This window comes from Meles meles, chromosome 3, assembly GCF_922984935.1.
Source record: "Meles meles chromosome 3, mMelMel3.1 paternal haplotype, whole genome shotgun sequence".
NCBI lineage: Eukaryota > Metazoa > Chordata > Mammalia > Carnivora > Mustelidae > Meles > Meles meles.
Window position 1 is genome coordinate 158901147 of NC_060068.1, and position 18365 is coordinate 158919511.

At 44.4% G+C, this 18365-nt stretch overlaps 1 protein-coding gene across 1 annotated transcript in view; it reads right to left on the reverse strand.

Annotated features, from left to right (window-relative positions):
* PDZD2 (PDZ domain containing 2) overlaps nucleotides 1-18365 on the reverse strand; it is a 349024-nt gene that overhangs the window by 226088 nt on the left and 104571 nt on the right. The gene's annotated exons all lie outside the window — the stretch shown is intronic.

Here is an 18365-nt window from a genome sequence, read left to right on the forward strand (position 1 = left end):
CACAGAAAAATGACTCTTTTCATTCTCTTCTCTGAATTTCACTTTCTCCCAGAGAAAGTCAACATAAACTATGGCATCTAAGATGGAAAACATTCTCTAGCCTTCTCAGGAAGCGATTTAACAAGGAATAATAATAAATGGGAGAGGGGTCAGAAGCCATGGCAATAACACACGACCTTATTAGTCAGTAACCATAAAGAAATTTCCAGTATAGCAAGTTTTGAGCTTCCAAAGAACTCGAGTGCCAGCTATTAATTGGTTCCAAATAAATCAAAAGCTTAGCAAATATCATCTACATAATCACATGCCTATTAAAAAAGAAATGTAAGATCAAAGAAAAGATAATCCATAAATGTACAAAAACTGAATGTTCCCTTTGGCCAAAATAAGTAACACCTCTCACTGCAAAGTGACTCCACACAGACATATTAAAATCTTATGAATAAATCAAAACATTTTCCACCAGGCCTAGCGATCTTTATGAGTCTCCGTTTTCTCATCTGTAAAATGAGAAAGTTAAGCTAAGTGACCTCCAAGGTCTGTCAAACTCAACAGTAAGGTCCTCAAATACAGTGACAGTGTCCCATTCATTGGTGTACTCCCTACCCCAGCACAGTGGCATCAACCTGTAGACTCTCAATCATTTAAAACAATTTTTAAAATATCCTTTAAATTACAATTTTAATGGTCAATGATTCAGGCTATTAGTCACAGTTCAGATGGTCCCATACATATGAAAACAGGGTCAATATCTTAGGTAAGTTGCTCTTTAAATAAACCTGATTGAAGAAAACCCTAGAGAATTGTTCTTCTTGCTGTCGACTTGTATTCATTCAATACATATTTACTGAACATCAATTAAGAACCAGGCTTTGAACTTGGCACTGAAAACATACCATCAATAAGGCAAATTCCTCACCCTGAAGGAATTCATAGCTGATTGAGCTGACTGGCTCACCTTGGACCAGAGTCAGGAGACATCATCCTGACTGCTAGGAATGTTGTGGAGGCAGGGAAGGAATTCTGAGAACAGGAAAAATTATTTTAAGACATTTAGTCTTATTTTGGTGCTCATGGGCTATATAACTTTCGAATTCCATACCTGTCATTGGGAATTTTCCAGTCATCCTTCCAGCCCCTTGTTCTATCAACTCCTTTTCCTATTTCTATAACCAAGGAAATAGAAGCATTCCAATCTACTATACTGATTTGAGATGACTCTGACCATAAGAAAAAAATACACAATTTTGCAATACTATAAAATGAGTGGTTCTTTCACAACATCCAATGAAACATCCCAGTGAACAAAACATTGACCTAGAGAAGATACAGCAGGCCAGAAACCTGCAAATAGTTACAAATACCAACATCCCTCAGTGGCTGATCTGTGCTGCAGTCTAAATGCTTCTCATCTTGAAGATCAATTTCAACAGGAGCAGAATTTGTGGACATGAAGGTCCGCTGAATGTTCCAGTTCACTTTTATCTATCATATGTAATTCTCCAATTAGAGTCCCATCTCAAAGCAAACAGCCATGATAATTTAAATTAATTTTGACTTGCCTGAAGCTGACAGCCTTAGCCATTCAAAATTCAGAATGAACGCTTCTTAACAGATTTTGATACTGTGTCTAGAATCTACCGTCTTTCTCAGGTCCTCTTTCAGCTGTGCTATGCGTGGCCAGCAGGGCAGTATCACCCACAAGGGGGTGAAAAGGAGTTCTGGAATGAGGAGGCCAACAAGTCTTAGATATTGTAATGGTAGCACCTGCCTGCATAACTCAATTCTATATGACAGAATCTTACCCCTTAGTATCTAATATTTTATATTAGAATTTAAATTAAGTTTTTGCTCCAGGGTGAGGAGAGCGGGACAATAATGCAAAAGATGGAAAAACACCAAACAAAGTGAAACCAATCATCTGACCAAAGTCATCCTGAGAGTAACCTGAAATCCAGAGGCTCAACCCTGAAACTGTCAGAGGGGTGCACAGAAGGGTCCTCGGGTTTATCCAGACCTTATTCAAAGACGGATTTACGTTGGGCTGTCTTGTATGAACTCCTTCTTGCGATCGTCCTGAATTCATGATGTCCTCCTATTCTGAACTCTATAAGTTTCAAGTTCCTTAGTTTTCTTTCTTCTGGACTGGATTCCTCTTTTGGCTTTTAGAAAATCTCACATTTTATTTTATTTTATTTTTTATTTGTGTCCAGTAAAAGAAAATCTCACATTTGAAAAGTAAACTAATGTTGATTAAATATTTGCTATTCATTCAACAGATGTTCATTGAGTGCCTCTCATATGCAGGGTCCGAAACCAAACAATTTTCCTACAAAGCCTCATGAAGCCTGTATTGTGATGGTGGCAAATTAGTAAACATAAAATACTATCATGTCAGATGGGTATTGATACTATGAGGAGAATTATGGTAGTATCAGAGCGCAGTGAATGATGGAGATATAAGGGATTAAGAAAGGCCATCTGAGAAGAGACCTAAACAAAGTAAGGGGCTAAGATGAGAGAATCTCTGTAGGAGGGCTCTTCCCTGCTGAGGGACAGCAAGTGCAAAGGCCCTGAGGTGAGTGCCTGCTTGGCTGCCTAGGGATAGGCATGGGGATAGGTGTGGCTACAAAAGAGAGAATAAGGGGGAAATGCCCCCACTAAGCTAGTGCTTCCCTATTGTCTCATTCTCTATAAATCAAAGGCATCTGACCCTACCAACACTGGCTAATGGTTAATGTTTTCTGAGCATAACCACACTCAGACACTGTTCTATATGAGCACTTTCCAAGGATTACCTTATTTAATTGCCACAACAATACTGTAGGGAGATATTATTAGTATACCCTTTTTGGAAACTCAGATAAATGACAAAATCAGAGTGGCTAATTAAGGCCTAGAGAGGCTAATTTTAAGTCCAATCAGATTTGGCCGTGTAGACTGCAACTCTCTCCTGTAACCACGACTTTCTCCTGTAACCGCTGCTCCACTACCACCAATGGGCTTTGCATAACAAATAAATAGGTCTCTTGAGTCAGAAGCCGGTGACTTTCTAATAGCTATTCTTTCATTTTCCCTTCATTTTGTTGGGCATGATATATTCAACTACAACTCGGCCTTTCGATAGTATACAGCATAGTTCTGGCCAATGAGATGAAAGTAGAGATTGCTGGACGGGGCTTGCACCAGCATTACTTATGAGAAGGACAGAAATGAAAAGAAAAAATAAATCCCCATGTTGTTTAATCATTGTTATTTGGATTTTTCCAAATCCAGCTAACTAACCAAATTAACCCCCAAACAAATAACACAACATGATACCCAGAATTGAGGGAACAAAAAGTAATAGAATCTAAAACATGGAGTAGGATGAGAAAAGAAGGGAGGGAAGCAGATGTCAAGAACCTGGATATTTGGGGCTCCTGGGTGGCTCAGCTGGTTAAGTGTCTGTCTTCAGCTCAGGTCACGATCTCAGGGTCCTGGGATCGGGCCCCGCGTCGGGCTCCCTCCTCAGCGGGGAGTTTGCTTCTCCTGCTGCCCCTCCCACTCTCTCTCTCTGTCAAATAAATACATAAAATCTTAAAAAAAAAAAAAGAACCTGGATATTTGCAGACTGGAGAGGTGACCCTAGATATTTAATGTAAAATATTTGGTTAAAGTGCCACCTTGGAAAGTCATTGATGTGTTGATTGAGTCTGTGGTATTAGAGAAGATAGTAGGAAACTTTTAGAATATGGGTAGATAACTTGTCATTCTCAGCAGAGTCTAGAGCTTCTCAACTGAGCCAGCAAGTGAGATGGGAAGAAATACTACTCTGCTAAGGAAGGTACTCATTTAATTAATTAATTAATTGGTTAAGGGACAGAAAGAGAGAGTGTGTGGGGAGGGGCAGAGGGAGAAAAATCTCAAGCAGACTCTTCACTGAGCGTGGAGCCTGATGCAGGGCTCCATCTCATGACCCTGAGATCATGACCTGAGCCTAAATCAAGAGTTGGATGCTTAACTGACTGAGTCACCGAGGTGCCCCTCGGGACATTCAGTCTGCAATCTAAATTGCCATAAAGGCTGGTATTCTGGACCCTGCAAGGCTGAGAAAATGTGCTTTATCAGAAGGGGGTAGAGGGTACCCTAGCTGGACAGAGGTTGTGTAAGCTTGTTGCTGGAGGTGTGATTACCCACTGGAAGCCACGGTTCCAACTCTCCAGCAGTGCCCATCAAGTAGTATATGTTCAATTAAAACTTAGGGGATGGGCAGACCTCATAAGCTAGAAATAAGGAAAACACAAATCATTAGGAATTGACCAGGAGCCTATTAAGTTGTTGGGGAATTGTACTGCCAAACCCCAAACCTGGTTTGTAACAGCCTGGGATGGTTCAATTCCCACAGCAATCTCATAACTCTTGCTCTCCTTCCCTTCCCTGGGCAATTCACATCTACAAGAAACCGGTAATGTGTAGAGGCCCCAGAAAGGGTGTCTTTCCAAACCTACCACAGGTGAGGCCATGGAAGACAATGAATGAGGAATAACCTCCCAGAGAGAGAAGAGGGCCATGGAGGGCAATGACCAAGAGGAGTTCCTGCCACAAGAGGGAGGGTTGAACTCTTGCTGTTCTTGCTTCTGAGGATTTGGTCATTGCTACTGGAGAGTGACTGCTATATTTCCATCCCTCCTTTTTAAAATGGAAGTTCTTATTATAGTTCTTCTATATCTTTTCTAGTACTGCAGGTTAGATGTGTCAGGGCTTAGTCACCAGGAGTTATATCCAGAACTGATGGAACGGACCACACATCACCCAGAGACCCAGGGCTCTAATCTTGATAGACTAACTGGATGAGGTTTGGGTGCCACATCCCTTGTGAATGGGGAATCTATCCCATGCATGGAAAGAAGGGTATGTTTGAGTAATCAAAAGAGGGAACTGTGGCTAGCTGCCTACATAATATTTCTTCTCTCCTCTTCCTAACAAAAGTCCATCTGTGTTTAAGGAACAAATATCCCAGTCAAAAAACCATGCTTCAGGGTGCCTGGGTGGTTCAGTTGGTTAAGTGTCTGCCTTTGGCTCGGGTGATCCTGGGGTCCTGGGATCGGGACCCATATTGGGCTTCCTATTCAGTGGGAAGCCTGCTTCTCCCTCTCCCTCTGCTGCTCCCCCTGCTTGTTCTCTCTCTCTCTCTGTCAAATAAATAAATAAATAAAATATTTAAAAAACAAAAACAAAACAAAAGCCATGCTCTTAGTGCACCTTCAGAAAGGGGTGACCATAACATGCAGTCTTGGCCTATGAAGTCATTTGGTAGGGTTTTCAGAAAGGTTTTTTTAAAATGGGTACTTTCTTTTTTCTTGCTTAAAATCCATGTGATCGCTGTAGCTTTGGCAGCCATCTTGTGACCAACCATAAAGCAAACATCCTTGAACATCTGTATCCACCCTGGACATTCTCCTTCCAGACTAATTACAGTAGAGAAAAAAGGGCCCCTGCCTTGTTTAAGCCTTGTTAATTAGACAATCTGTTATAGGTAAACAAAATCCTTAATGAATACATTGCTTTAATTTACTCTTCACCCTCACATTCAAGATCCAGAATATAAACCTGAGTGTTTCAACTTTAGCCTTGCTACTCTGTCAATTAATAGCTATCATTAAGTTTCTACCTTGATTTGGGTCACTAAAACAATAACAACAACAGCAGTGCATGTTTTGGCCCCTGAAAGACCTAAAAGCACACATGAATTCATTCAGTGGTTTGCTAGCACCATTATGCAGCCCCAGGTGCTCCGGAAAAACCCACAACTGACTGAGAAACATTGAAAATACAAATGATTACGATCCCTTTAGGTTGGCTTATGTTTTCTAAGAACAAGCTAGTGGCTAATTTTTAACTATCTACATGGCTGACTCTAGACCAGTGGCTGTGCATTTGAGACAGAAGTTGATCTAACTTTTATTTCATGCAACAAGAGTCAATTGTGGCAGGGATTATGCTAAACTAGAGAAGAAATGACGAACAGCCCTATGGAGGCTGTGGTCCACTGGGCAAAGAGATTGTTAACTAAAGTCTGTGAAGGGCCATGAAATGGTACATTTGTGGGCATATGATGGATTGTGGAAAGTGAGGCTTTACAAGGCCTATGCTGGGGTTTTAGGGGATGAAAGAGGTGTTCCCATATAAATTATAGAAGATGAGGATCTAGATGGACCTCAGGGATTACCACATCCAATCTTCAATTTTAAAGAAGAGAGAAATACATATCAAGACAAGACAAAGATCCTTTGGTTTCTGAGTCTAATAACCCTTGAAAAGTAGGAAGAAAGGGAAAAGAAATGAAAGGAAAAAAATTGACCTGGCAGCTATTTTGAGAAGCTAATACTTGAAGATATTGCATGTCCTCAAACATGGACTATCTGTCCAAATAACAAAAAAGAGGAATGAATAGAAATTCATGAAACATCATGCATGTTTTCTATCATGACAAATGCAAAAAAAAAAAAAAAAAAAACCCATCTGGGGAACAGAAAACCAAAATGAACACCATAAATTATTTCTGTTACTGCTAAAATACATTCACTGTGGCTTCAAATACCAAAACAAGTTTGTACATCTGAAGTTAGGACTCTATACTCAGAATGTCAAACTGTGGCCAGCTCTGGATTAATAATATTTCTGGAGTTTAGGTATCTCAATTCTTTTTTTTTTTTTTTAAAGATTTTATTTATTTATTTGATAGAGAGAGAGAGAGAGCACAAATGGGAGGGGCAGAGGGAGAGGGAGGAAGCATCTTAAGCAGACTCTGCTGCAGAGAGTGAGAGCCTGAGGTGGTGTTCGATCTCACGACTCTGAGATCAGGACCTGGGCCAAAACCAGGAGTCAGACACTTAACTGACTGTACCACCTAGGTGCCCCAGGATCTCAATTTGAAAATAACATGCAACTCCATAACATTTACGGAGCCACATTTTGTGAAACGGGCAATCTAATATTTTGAAAAAGTTGCTATCTCACATGGATCTTTGAAGGAGACAGTCACAACTTTTATGATAGCAGCACCATAATCATGAGTCACTGTGCATGCCTATTTAAACGTGATCATCTTAATGTGACCGTCATGTCCACTTTGTATGGACTGGGCAGCCATGAGCCACGCATCTGTCATCCGCAAGCCTACTGACCATATTACCAATAGACAGCAGGCATGAGAAGTTCTTTGATTATACTGGAGCTTCTTAAAAAAAAATTCTGAGTCTAGTTGACAACACAATGTTACATAAGTTTCAGGTAAACAATGTAATGATTCAACTTCCCTATACTTTGTTTATACTATGCTCATCACAAGTGTAGCTACCATCTGTCACCACACAACTCTATTGCAAAATCATTGACTAGATTCCCTACGCTATGCCTTTTATCCAAACTGGAAGCCTGTATCTCCCACTCCTAATTTGCCCCACTTGAGTTATTTTTTTAAAAAATGCAGACTTACGGGATGCCTGGGTGGCTCAGTGGGTTAAACACCTGCATTGGGCTCAGGTCATGTCCTGGGATCACTCAGCAGGGAGCCTGCTTCTTCCTCTACCTGCTCTGCCTGTCCTGCCTGCCACTCCCCCATCTGTGTGCCCTCTCTCTGACAAATAAATAAATAAAATCTTTTAAAAAATAGTCTTATTTTACAGTATTTTACTGTTATTTCTTTCAGAACAATTGTACTGTTTAGCTGCTTCTGGTGTAGAGTTTTGGGTAAATAATCTACTCACTATATTTAAATTCTTAGCATGTAACTGCACAGGGTCTGACTTCATCATTAATTAGCAATGATTCAAATATTTATAACAGCCAGCAATACACTCTGCCGTTGGCTAGCTGTAGGTCCCCAGGCAGGTCAAGTAGCATCTTTGAGCCTCAGTTTCTTTATCTGCCAAATGAAGGAGTTCTACTAAGTTTCTCTCCAGTTCTAGCATTTTCCTGGACTTTCGAGCTGAGTTAGCAAGACAAAGAGGGAGGTGCTGGCCTCATTTAGAAGCACATAGGCAACACATGGAAGTTTTAAACTGCAGAAGAGATGGGCCAAATTGCTTTATCAGATTTTGAATATCTGCCAAGACAAAGGGAGGAAGGGGGGCCCTGGGGTGGTTTTACATTCATGTGCTTATAACCACAGTTCAGCTCTTCCAGAAGACAAGAAGAAATATATCCTACTGAATAAAAGCTCTTTGGAACAGCAGGAAAAAAAATCCCAAAACACACAAGATTTCAAGAAGGGGGAAGCAACTTGCAGGGGGGGTCGTGGTGGTACAAGAGGAAATCCGGTGTTTCTACTGAGGCCCCACAGACTCTCCAGTTTGGCAAGGGCCTAACCTGTGTAGAGACCAGCCTCCACCCCCTCCCTTCCAGTGGTTTCCAGGAGTCAGGGCTGGAGCAGTTGGTGCAGAGGCAGTGTCCTCAGAGGAAACCAAAAGATCATGGAGCACAGCTCGTGTGCCTCTTTGAGTGTCCCCTTTTCCCGGGCCTCACTGTGGGAAAGGACTCAGACGATGGTCATGAGAAGCAAGTCAAAGTCATAGGAGTGAGAGAAAAGAGAATCCTCACTTGTCTTCTTCCAGGCAGGAGACCAGAATCAAGGAGAAGGAAAGCTCGAAGGAGTGTGATAGACCAGTGCCCACATTCTCAACGGACCCCCTGTGCCATCTTGGCTGTTAAAAGGGGTAGGAGAGAAACGAAGTAGAGAGAAAAGAAGACAAGAGATGGCTGAAATTGAAAGGAACTAGCCTGGAAATCATCAAATGAAAGTTCTACCTGGGCACTGCTGTGATGACCTTGAGAGAGGAGAAGAAAGGAGGAGGGTAAACGCACGGTCTCCTAAGATCCTGCTGTTGCCGTGTCAACATCACTGTGTGGGAGCAGGTGCAAAGGTAGAGGATGTGGCCGGAGAAGGCCACCAGTAGGCCAGGGAGATGCCACAAGGTCACCCTGATCTTGTTCAACTTCCCTTATTCATGTATTCTGGCTTCCAGACTCAGAAACATGAGTTAGGTCTGCACATTGAAAGAACGTCTGCCTCTCGAGTGTAAATAAATAGTTACCAGTGAGAGAATTAATTCAATAATTTTCAACTGGAAATGCGATTATGATGCGGGCAGGGTGCTGGCATCAACCCGCTCAATGCCTGCTTTCCCTGGGCAGGATGCAGAGGAAGGCAAGCTCCAGAGCAAGGAGAACCAGGGGAGCACACGAGGGCCCCAGCTGACGTACTCTCCGCCTGCTCTCCCACCCCAGCCGGGGCTTTGCAGAGGAAAACCGTTCGCTTAGCTGAGACTCCCCCACATGAGCCAACACTCGAGAAGGTACCCTTAACTTCAGCTCCCAGAGGTTTTCTTTTCTGTTCTCTGCATTAACTCCCCTTCTATCCATGCCCCTTTCTCCAAACTGTATACTGTAACTCCAGTAAGTGTTGATTCTTATTCTCTGAACTATGGGCATAATCATATTTTGGTCCATTCTCTCTAAGATTACTATGATTCGAGTTTTGGATTCTATGTTTTTGCAGAAAGTTTCTTAACTTGGGTATTTGACCATGTACGATCTATGTACTAGCTTCATTCTCCATATCTACTTGTCTTCTTTGTTTTTAAGTTCAGGGCTGTGGGGATGATCTCGCCATTGTCCCGGAGTACCAAGGATACCTTCCAGATTTAACAAAACCACAGGAGACCAAAGAGTGGTCACGAAGCAGGCACTCTGCAGCACGGCTTTGATGCGTGGTTCCAGAGTGTGCTCAGAACGGTGTGTGTGAGCTTGCGGGAGGCAAGGACAGGAGGGACAGAACTGAAGTCACAAAGGAAAAGCTGGGGGAGTCGATGATGTTCTTACCACTCCTGACCTGGAGCCCTGCTGAGGAGCCTTATGCTGCTGGAATTCCAGAGAGCTCTAGCGCTTCCCAGAGCCCCGGGGCCCTGTGGCAGCATCCCTGCTACACAGATGGGGGAACAGATTGAGAGGGGACCTGCGATTCAGTGGAGAGTCAGAGCACTAGGCGTCCATGACGTCACTCGGCAAAAACTCACTTCAGCTTGGAAGCAGGTTCTCGGCCATTAGGGCAGAGCCTGTTGCCAGGGAAATAGGAAATTGGAATTTTTTTAAAAAAGACTTTATAGCTCTCTGTATTGGGGAAAATGTAGGCACTGGGGCATGTCTAAATGGGGGAAAGTAGACAGTTGGATCCATCATGGGTTTAAAGCTTTAGGACAGCAATCTGGTCTTTATACAGCTAGGCCCGCCAAGTAGATGATGTGGGCAATACCCCGCAGATCTGGGAAATTACCAAGATTAGCAAAATGGCCATTACCTGCCACCCACCAAGTTCCCCTGAAGCATTTCCAACAGGCTTTAAGCACCCTGGTCAGATGACTCCAGGTTTGGGATCATTCCTCCGCGAAGGAACATGTGCCAAGTTGGACTCTCAAGGAATCCTGTGAAAATAACTAGACCTTTCTCAACCTGAGATCGCAAGTCTCTCTGCCTGAGGGGGTGATTAAAAACTTGGCCTACTTCCCCAGGCAGATGCTCTCGCGCCCTGCATGTAGGGCCCCCGTCCTGGCCCTGCTCTCTCCTGCCCTGTCTTGCCATTACCCTCCCTTCCCACTGTTCTCCAAGACTTGCCATAACGCCTTCCACCCAAGTCTTTCCCACGGGTCTCAAGACCAGAGGAGAAACAGAAAGAAAGATGCCTGGGCTTCGGGGGTTCCTGGGTTGCACTAGATAAACACTGGATTCCTCAGGGAGGAGTCATTCATTCATTCACTCCTTCATTCAACAAATATTTACTGAATGCAATAAATATATTGACATCCTCACCCTCAGAACTTAAAAGCTGAAGCAGTCTTCCCAGGCTGGGCTCAGCCTCAGGATCCCGGGAGGCCGTGGGGGCATTCAGATATCTGCACTGATAATAAGTGTCTCAGGTTCCTCCGTTGGAACCCAGCTTCTCTGATGACAGAATTGGTTGGATAAATTGAGAGGTATTGGCTACTCGGTGACTTAGAATGGAGACCATGGGAACAAAATCAGCTCTAAGCTCCCGATGTTTCAGGAGGCCCCTCATTTCCCACCCGGGTAGGGGTGTTTGATTTAGCCAATAAGAATATATAGTGCCCAGTTAAACATGAGTAATGTTTTAGTATATCTCGACTTTTTATAGGATGCTGTAGTACCTGTATGTCCCATGCAATATTTGGACTATTATGCTGAAATTTTGTATTCATTGTTTATCTGATATTCAAACTTAAGTAGGTGTCATGGATTTTTTATGTGGTAACCTTACATCTACCCCATCCCAAAACGAAGCTCTTAGAGCCTTTGACCTGCATGCCTTGGCTGCCATTTGTGAAGTAACCCACCCAGCACCTGTGTTCCTGCCTCGACAAGCCTTTCACTTCCTCCTGGATGCAAATACCACCCATGGGCCACGGCCGCCCACGCCATGCAGGCAGAGAGTGAATGAGTCAGCCCTGGGATCAGAGCTCACCACCCCATTCAGAGGAGCTTCTCTTCCTGGCTTCCTGCCATCTCAGCCTCTGGTCTCATGGGCCCAAATCTGCTACTCCCAGCCCAGTTCCCTTCCTTGAATGTCCCTGCTTGCCTGGACTCTGTGAATCCTGGCCCTCTCTCGCCTGCTGACCTCTTGTCCCACACAATTCAACTAAAGGATGTCATAAGGATGAACAGAGACAAGGAACAGAAAACTATTCGATCTAAATACAAGAAGTACTCTACCAGTGACTGTCAAAGTATGCTCCTAGAGCCACAACCTCCTGGGATTTACAATCACAGCTGCTCTGATTTCATCAGTCGTATTTGCTTCTTTTTCTGGGTAAAATTTTATTTGAATAGCATAGCTCAAAACAGTTTGAAAATCACCAGAGTGTGTGTGTGTATATATATATACACACACACACAACCAATTCTATGGCTTATTTTGAGTTGTAAAGGGAACTGTTAACTCTCTGCAGAGCATCTATTCCCTCTTTTCCACCCCCTAGCACAATTCTGATTTTTGCTCAGAGATTCATCCATCTTTCCCTGGGCAGTAGGTGTCTCAGCTCTGAAGATGTGCTGATCAATGGTAACATCCTTCCCTTGCCAGCAGTGGCTTCAAGAATGGGCAGGTGACCCAACACTGCTCAAGGTCATGAGGTAAATAAAGCCTTCTAGGGGTCTTTCTGAAAACCTTTCCTCACTCCTAAGAGAAAGTGCCCAGAAGCAATGGTCTCTCTTCCTTCCTCTAGATGTCTTCAGGGCTGAGTCCAATATCCAGAATTTCCGCTGCCATTTGATACCAGCCCAAGATGAAGCTTAATGTTGAGGACGGCACATTGAGAAGGAAAATGAAGTTGAATCTTGATGACATTGTGGATCCTGTAGGACCACTGAATACCCTTTCTATGGATGCCTGTTTGGGTTGGATTTCTGTTACTGGCATCCAGAAAACAACCTGTTAGAGATGTGGCTCTGTGCTTGGGGGGGGGGGGGCTTCGAGTAAAGGGGGGGCTTCGAGTAAAGGGGAATATCAAAGACAGACATGCCTATGTAAGCTTCGGAGATTTGCAGCAATAAACGTGAATCTACCTGCCTCTATTTCTATCCCAGAAGGCAGAAATGGGCACGTTCTTATTTTTCAGCATAGGAGAACTGAACTAGCTTTCCCTTTCCTATGAGTTTGAGTAAAGACAGGTCTAGTTAAATGTTTGTTGACAAAGTGTTGAAAATAAATGTACTCCTCCCTCTGACAAAACCTCCCTGTTTAAGCAGCCTCAGAACCCCAAGAAACAGCACATGGTGTTTGAACTATCTTGTGCATTTTTGGGGGGAGCACAGGCTGAGGTGGAGGTAGAGGCCAGAGTCCCTTAGGCACCTTGAAGGTGCAGAATCCTCCAGCCCAGGGGCAGAGCCTGGGCCAGCTCCTCCCCTCTCCACCTTCCGGCGCTTGCATTTCGGGCTATCTTCCCCTCCAGGGAGGGTTGAGCTAACCCCCTGGCTTTTTACTCCAGGGTAGAGTTCCCGCTCTGGAAACTTTCTACCCATGCTCGCTTCTCCTCTTGCAAACATTTCCATAAACCTATAAATCAACTTTTCAGAAGAGGGTTGGAGGCCAGACTCTGGGCTGCTGACCCTGAAAAAGTGAGCTTGCTTCTCAGGGATTCTAAATGGTACAGTAGAGCCACGAGAAACTCACAGTATCTTCAATCCACCAGCAAAGACATGACTAAAGTGGTGGATGGCTCCAAGCCAGGGGCTCTAATTTCAGGATGTCAAGACTGAAACAGAGTGAAGGTTGAAAAGAAAATATAATACAGATTAATCATGGACACTAATAAAAACAAACACATGAAACTGGCAAGAGGATGAAAACAGACATACCAAATCAAGGTCAGTTCATTCCCTAAATATTTATTGAGTACCTACCACCCCATGCCAGGCGTTACCACGAGCTGCTAAAAATACAAACTGAATAAGTTCTCTTTTTGCCCTCTAGACATTCCCAATTTTACCAAGGACAGACATTTGTATAAAATAAATCTCAAGGAATGAAAGAATTCATGATGTGGGACGTGGGACTTGCATACGGTGGGAGTCATTTACACAAGTCAATTTATATGGAATTCCCAGAGCAAACATGTAGGTCATGTTTTCATGCAACAGGCAAAAGGGGTGGTGTGGAGGGTGTGCCAGTGTGCTGGGTGGTGTGTCGGGGAGAGAGATCAATGTGAAGGTTGGGACAGATGACTGCCCTTCCCTCCTGATCCCTTCCTTCCCAATCCACTGGCCTTCCTCATGGAGGCAACAGGTTTTGGTTGGTAGTGGTTTTATTTTATTTAATAGTTTAAGTGACGGAATGTTATAACCAGATAGTTGATTTCATTTTAGAAAAGTATCAACATGGGAAAATGCTCACATAACAGGCTAGGAAGTAGGTCACGAAGTAGTTTCGATTGCGTGTCAATTGTGTTAAAGAATGAAAACAATCTCTCTGAAGGGCGGTCACTAAAACGATCATTGTTTTCATCTCATGGAAGCAAATCTGTGTGGTCTTTCACCTCTGAATTTCTGGATTTCTAAATGCTTATGAACACACTTTGCTGATTCAAAAAATAGTATGCATGAGTGTGTACGGTGTGTGCATGTGCGTGTAAGGATATGGATGGGATTTCTACAGATTGTGTGAGCCTAGACAGCAAGGAGACCAGATGGGAGACCATCCTCATAGCTCAGGCATGATTTCATGACCACCTGGACCACAGCAGTGGGAATGGGGCAGCTTCTTGGGCCACTTCAGAGGCTGAGTGGACAAGTCTAGACCCCATGTGAGTTGGCTGGTGGGCCAGGGGATGGAGAAGAGGAGTCACAGGTGACTCCGGGGACTGGTGAGGCCTGGGGGCTAACCCAGCGGAGGGGCCACTTATTCACGCTGGTTCTGTCTTTTGCCGCATACTCCAGGCATCTGAATTTGGCCTTCTCGTCAGAGACCCAAAGTAGACTTTTCTCTGGTCACATTGGCTACACAAGTAGAGGGAAAAGCCAGCTCCTTCCTTCTTACTGTGACAATGGACTGTCCCTCCCCAAGGTCACCTACAGCATCCTAGTATCCACGCCTATGAAGACTTAGTCGGAAACTCCCTGTCTTAACTTCCTGGCCCCGAGAAAGCCAGGTGTGTTATCAAAAGCTCACGCAGCTCAGCCTCTTCTAGGGCAATTCAAACTGCAGTGTGGGAGAATCTTGGCAACAGCTACTTTTCCATCCAGTGACTTTTTTTTTTTTTTAAGATTTTATTTATTTATTTGACATAGAGAGAGAGATCACAAATAGGCAGAGAGGCAGGCAGAGAGAGGGGGAAGCAGGCTCCCTGCTGAGCAGAGAGCCCGATGCAGAACTCGATCCCAAGACCCTGAGATCATGACCCGAGCTGAAGGCAGAGGCTTTAACCCATTGAGCCACCCAGGCACCCTCCATCCAGTGACTCTTACCACAGATGTGATAGTCCACCAGCTTAGGAAGGCCAAGGCATTACCCAGGAGCCAAGGAGAGAACACACACACACACACACACACACACACACACACACACACTGCTGCTGCTCTGTGAGTGCAGCCCTCCACTCCCTCTTCCCCTGGCAATTTCCCAAAGCTCCCGTTCAACAAGGAAAATGTGGATCTGATTAGGAGGTCTTATGATGGCCACGCATTTGCAGCCCCATTCTCATCTGACATACAGGAGGGGGGCCAGTTTCCATCAGAAAAGCCAGCGGAAGTGAGTGACAACTACACAACTGAGCTGGCTGGACCAAGGAGAAGGAGCGGCAAAGGAGAAAATTGCCTCTATTAAGTCAAATCCGTCCGGGGATAATGGACTGTAGAATCAGTTCCAGGCCACCACACTCTCTTTTGCTTGATCACATTAATTTGTCATTTTTTTTCCCAGCTACACTTCTATTCCTGCCACCTAATCGAGCATGGGTCTACTCGCCACTGTGTAAAGGCCACGAGGAGCAGGAAAATTCTAACCAGAGGGCAGCACTTAGAATCAGTAGACGAGGCCATGACTCCATGTTTCAAAAGGAAAATGATTTTGATTCTAAAAGTGATGTGATAAAGACAATTTTCAAAAGTTTAGGCATAAAGACCTTTGCACTACATTGTGATTGAGAAAGGCTAATCAGAAAACAAAACTTGGTTTGTGGTGGGCTGGAGTTGACTCTTGCTGGTTCCCAAAAGCTGACTGTTTTCCATTTCCCAGAATCTCACGAGCTGGCTGACATCAGGTTGGTAATTTGAAATCAGCCGCAGAGGGAGTATTTACACCAAGGAAATTGGCAAATGCTACAAATCAGGTCAGCCTCTCCCCTAGCCATTGGTTAAACATTCACAGGACTCTGCTGAGTGTGATCCTCTTTTCATGCAAAGGCCTACCTATATACACACTGATGTGTGTGTGGTGTGTGTGTATGTATGTGTGTGTGTGAATCAAGAGGTAAAGTAGTTAAAACATTAACTGTTTTAATTCTAGCTTATGAGACTAACATAATATTTTATATCTTCTTTTACTTTATATATTTTTTTCTACACTGAATGCGTATTCTTTGTATAATGACCAACATTCTGGCAAAAGGAGCAGTTCCTTTCCCTTCTGAGCTCTCTGACTCACCCTCTTCCTTTCCTTCCTCTTCTTTTTATCTCCTCTCTTTCTGGCCTCCCAGGTTTTTATTCTCTTCCTAGGCTGGTGTTGAAATCCCAAACGACTCACCTACCTGAGGCAGGTAGAACGCCAGGTAATGAGAAAAGGTGAGCTGACTCCGGGCTCCAGGTGCACAGAGCCCAAACTCTGCCCATTTCACGCTCAGCTGTGGGGGTGACTTGGCTTTTGGACCTTTGTCCTGGACACAAAGCTGTTATTGGTAAATTAACAAAGGAGCAACAGGCAGCTGATGACAGCAGGAATCTCAACCCGGTGACCCCAGGCTCTGTGGATGGAGCATCGCCATTTTCCCAGGGATTCATCTCAGCTTTCACCAGCTACAGACTGGCCAATCCTATTATCTGTAAGGCGGGTGACCATTTAACACTTTCACATTGAACACCTCATCGTATCCTTGCCAGAGCTGGGTGTTCTCCGGATTTAACAGACATAAACCCAAGCACGGAGAGCCCATGGGATTTACTGGAAGTCACACAGCCAAGAGCAGAGCTGGGACAACAATACAGGATTGCTACTGAAACTCATGTGTTTTTCTCCTCAACTATACTGAGTACTTCACAAGACCCTGGATTTTGGACTGTGCAGTTTGAATGAAATGAGTTCCCATTTTCCTCATGATTCAAGAAGTCCAAGACAACCTTTCAAGTAAAGGGAAAGGGGATGCTCACCCCAGTTTGACTTGGTTTTTCGAACCAGTTTATGGTCTCTGCAGGAAGGTAAGAGTCCGCCATGTTCTTTCCTACTCCCTGTATGAGAAGAGACTTTTGAGTCTGAGCTGAATATAGGTATTATTACTGGTGTCACTTTTCCACCCTTTCACCTCCTAATCCCATCGACTGTGAATCTCAAAGACCCACCTGATGCCTGCATATTCCCCTGCCTCACGGGAAGATGAGGGCTGGGATGGGAAGGGCTGTCTCACACTCCATAAGGTCTCCTCCAGCAGCCAGTGGACAATGTGTCCCCAGCACAGTAAAGCTCTGGTCTCCACAGAGCCTCTTGGCTCTGGTTACTCAGCTGGCCTGCAGAAACTTCTGGTCAGCCTGCAATTGACACAAAGGTCTGACCCTGTGCAGATGGGACCTTTCTAAAAGCAAGAGGGACAGCCCTCCAGGCACAAGTGCCCAGGAAACCATGAGCAGCTTTAGAAAAAAGGCAGCACTGATTCCAGAGTTCTGTTGACCAACTTTCTGAGCTAGACAGGATTTTAAAATCTTATCCAATCCAGTATCGTTTAATGCTGTTCCTGGCAGGTCAAGGAACCACCATGATACATAAGACAGGAGCCAAGGAGTCGGGGCTTAGGTGCCCGACCCTGTTCCTCCCCTCAGTGCCGACAGGAGCACACCCCCCCTTGATCTGATTTACACACTGGGCTTTTTCTTACTGAACTCTTGTTTTAAGAAAGGGTTCTGGTGGGGTGCCTGGGTGGCTCAGTGGGTTAAAGCCTCTGCCTTCAGCTCAGGTCATGATCCCAGAGTCCTGGGATTGAGCCCCGCATCGGGCTCTCTGCTCAGCGGGGAGCCTGCTTCCTCTTCTGTCTCTGCCTGCCTCTCTTCCTACTTGTCTGTCAAATAAGTAAATAAAATCTTAAAAAAAAAAAAAAGAAAGGGTTCTGGTGCCTAAAAATAGTAAGTTTGAAAGTTACTCACCTAATCGAACCATGTTAAAAGCTTGAAACTGAGGTCCAGAGAGGCAAAGTTTAGGCAGAAGTGAGTGGAGGAGTCATGACTTTCTATTACACTCATACTGGTCTTGCTTCAACCATCCTTTGCCTTGGCAGGCGTTGACCTTGGCCTCATGAAGCACTCCTACCTTTTTGGTCTACCACAGCCCTACTCTTGCCGGTGGGGAAATGATCTAATAGTTTTCAATTTTGGATCTGCACTCACCTCCTTGTTGACTTAGATTTCCCGTCCAGGGACCTTGGCCAATCCAACAGCAGACCTGCCAGACCCTGTCTTACCTCTCTAGCCTCTGCCTCTCCATACAGTGCAAATCTGCATCAACTTTGGTGGTCCTGGGAACCACCAGAACACCCACATCAACCTGGGACATAACAGACTACAATAAACTCAGTGCCCCGTGCACAGTGTGCTCTGACTCAGTCACTAAAGATGCC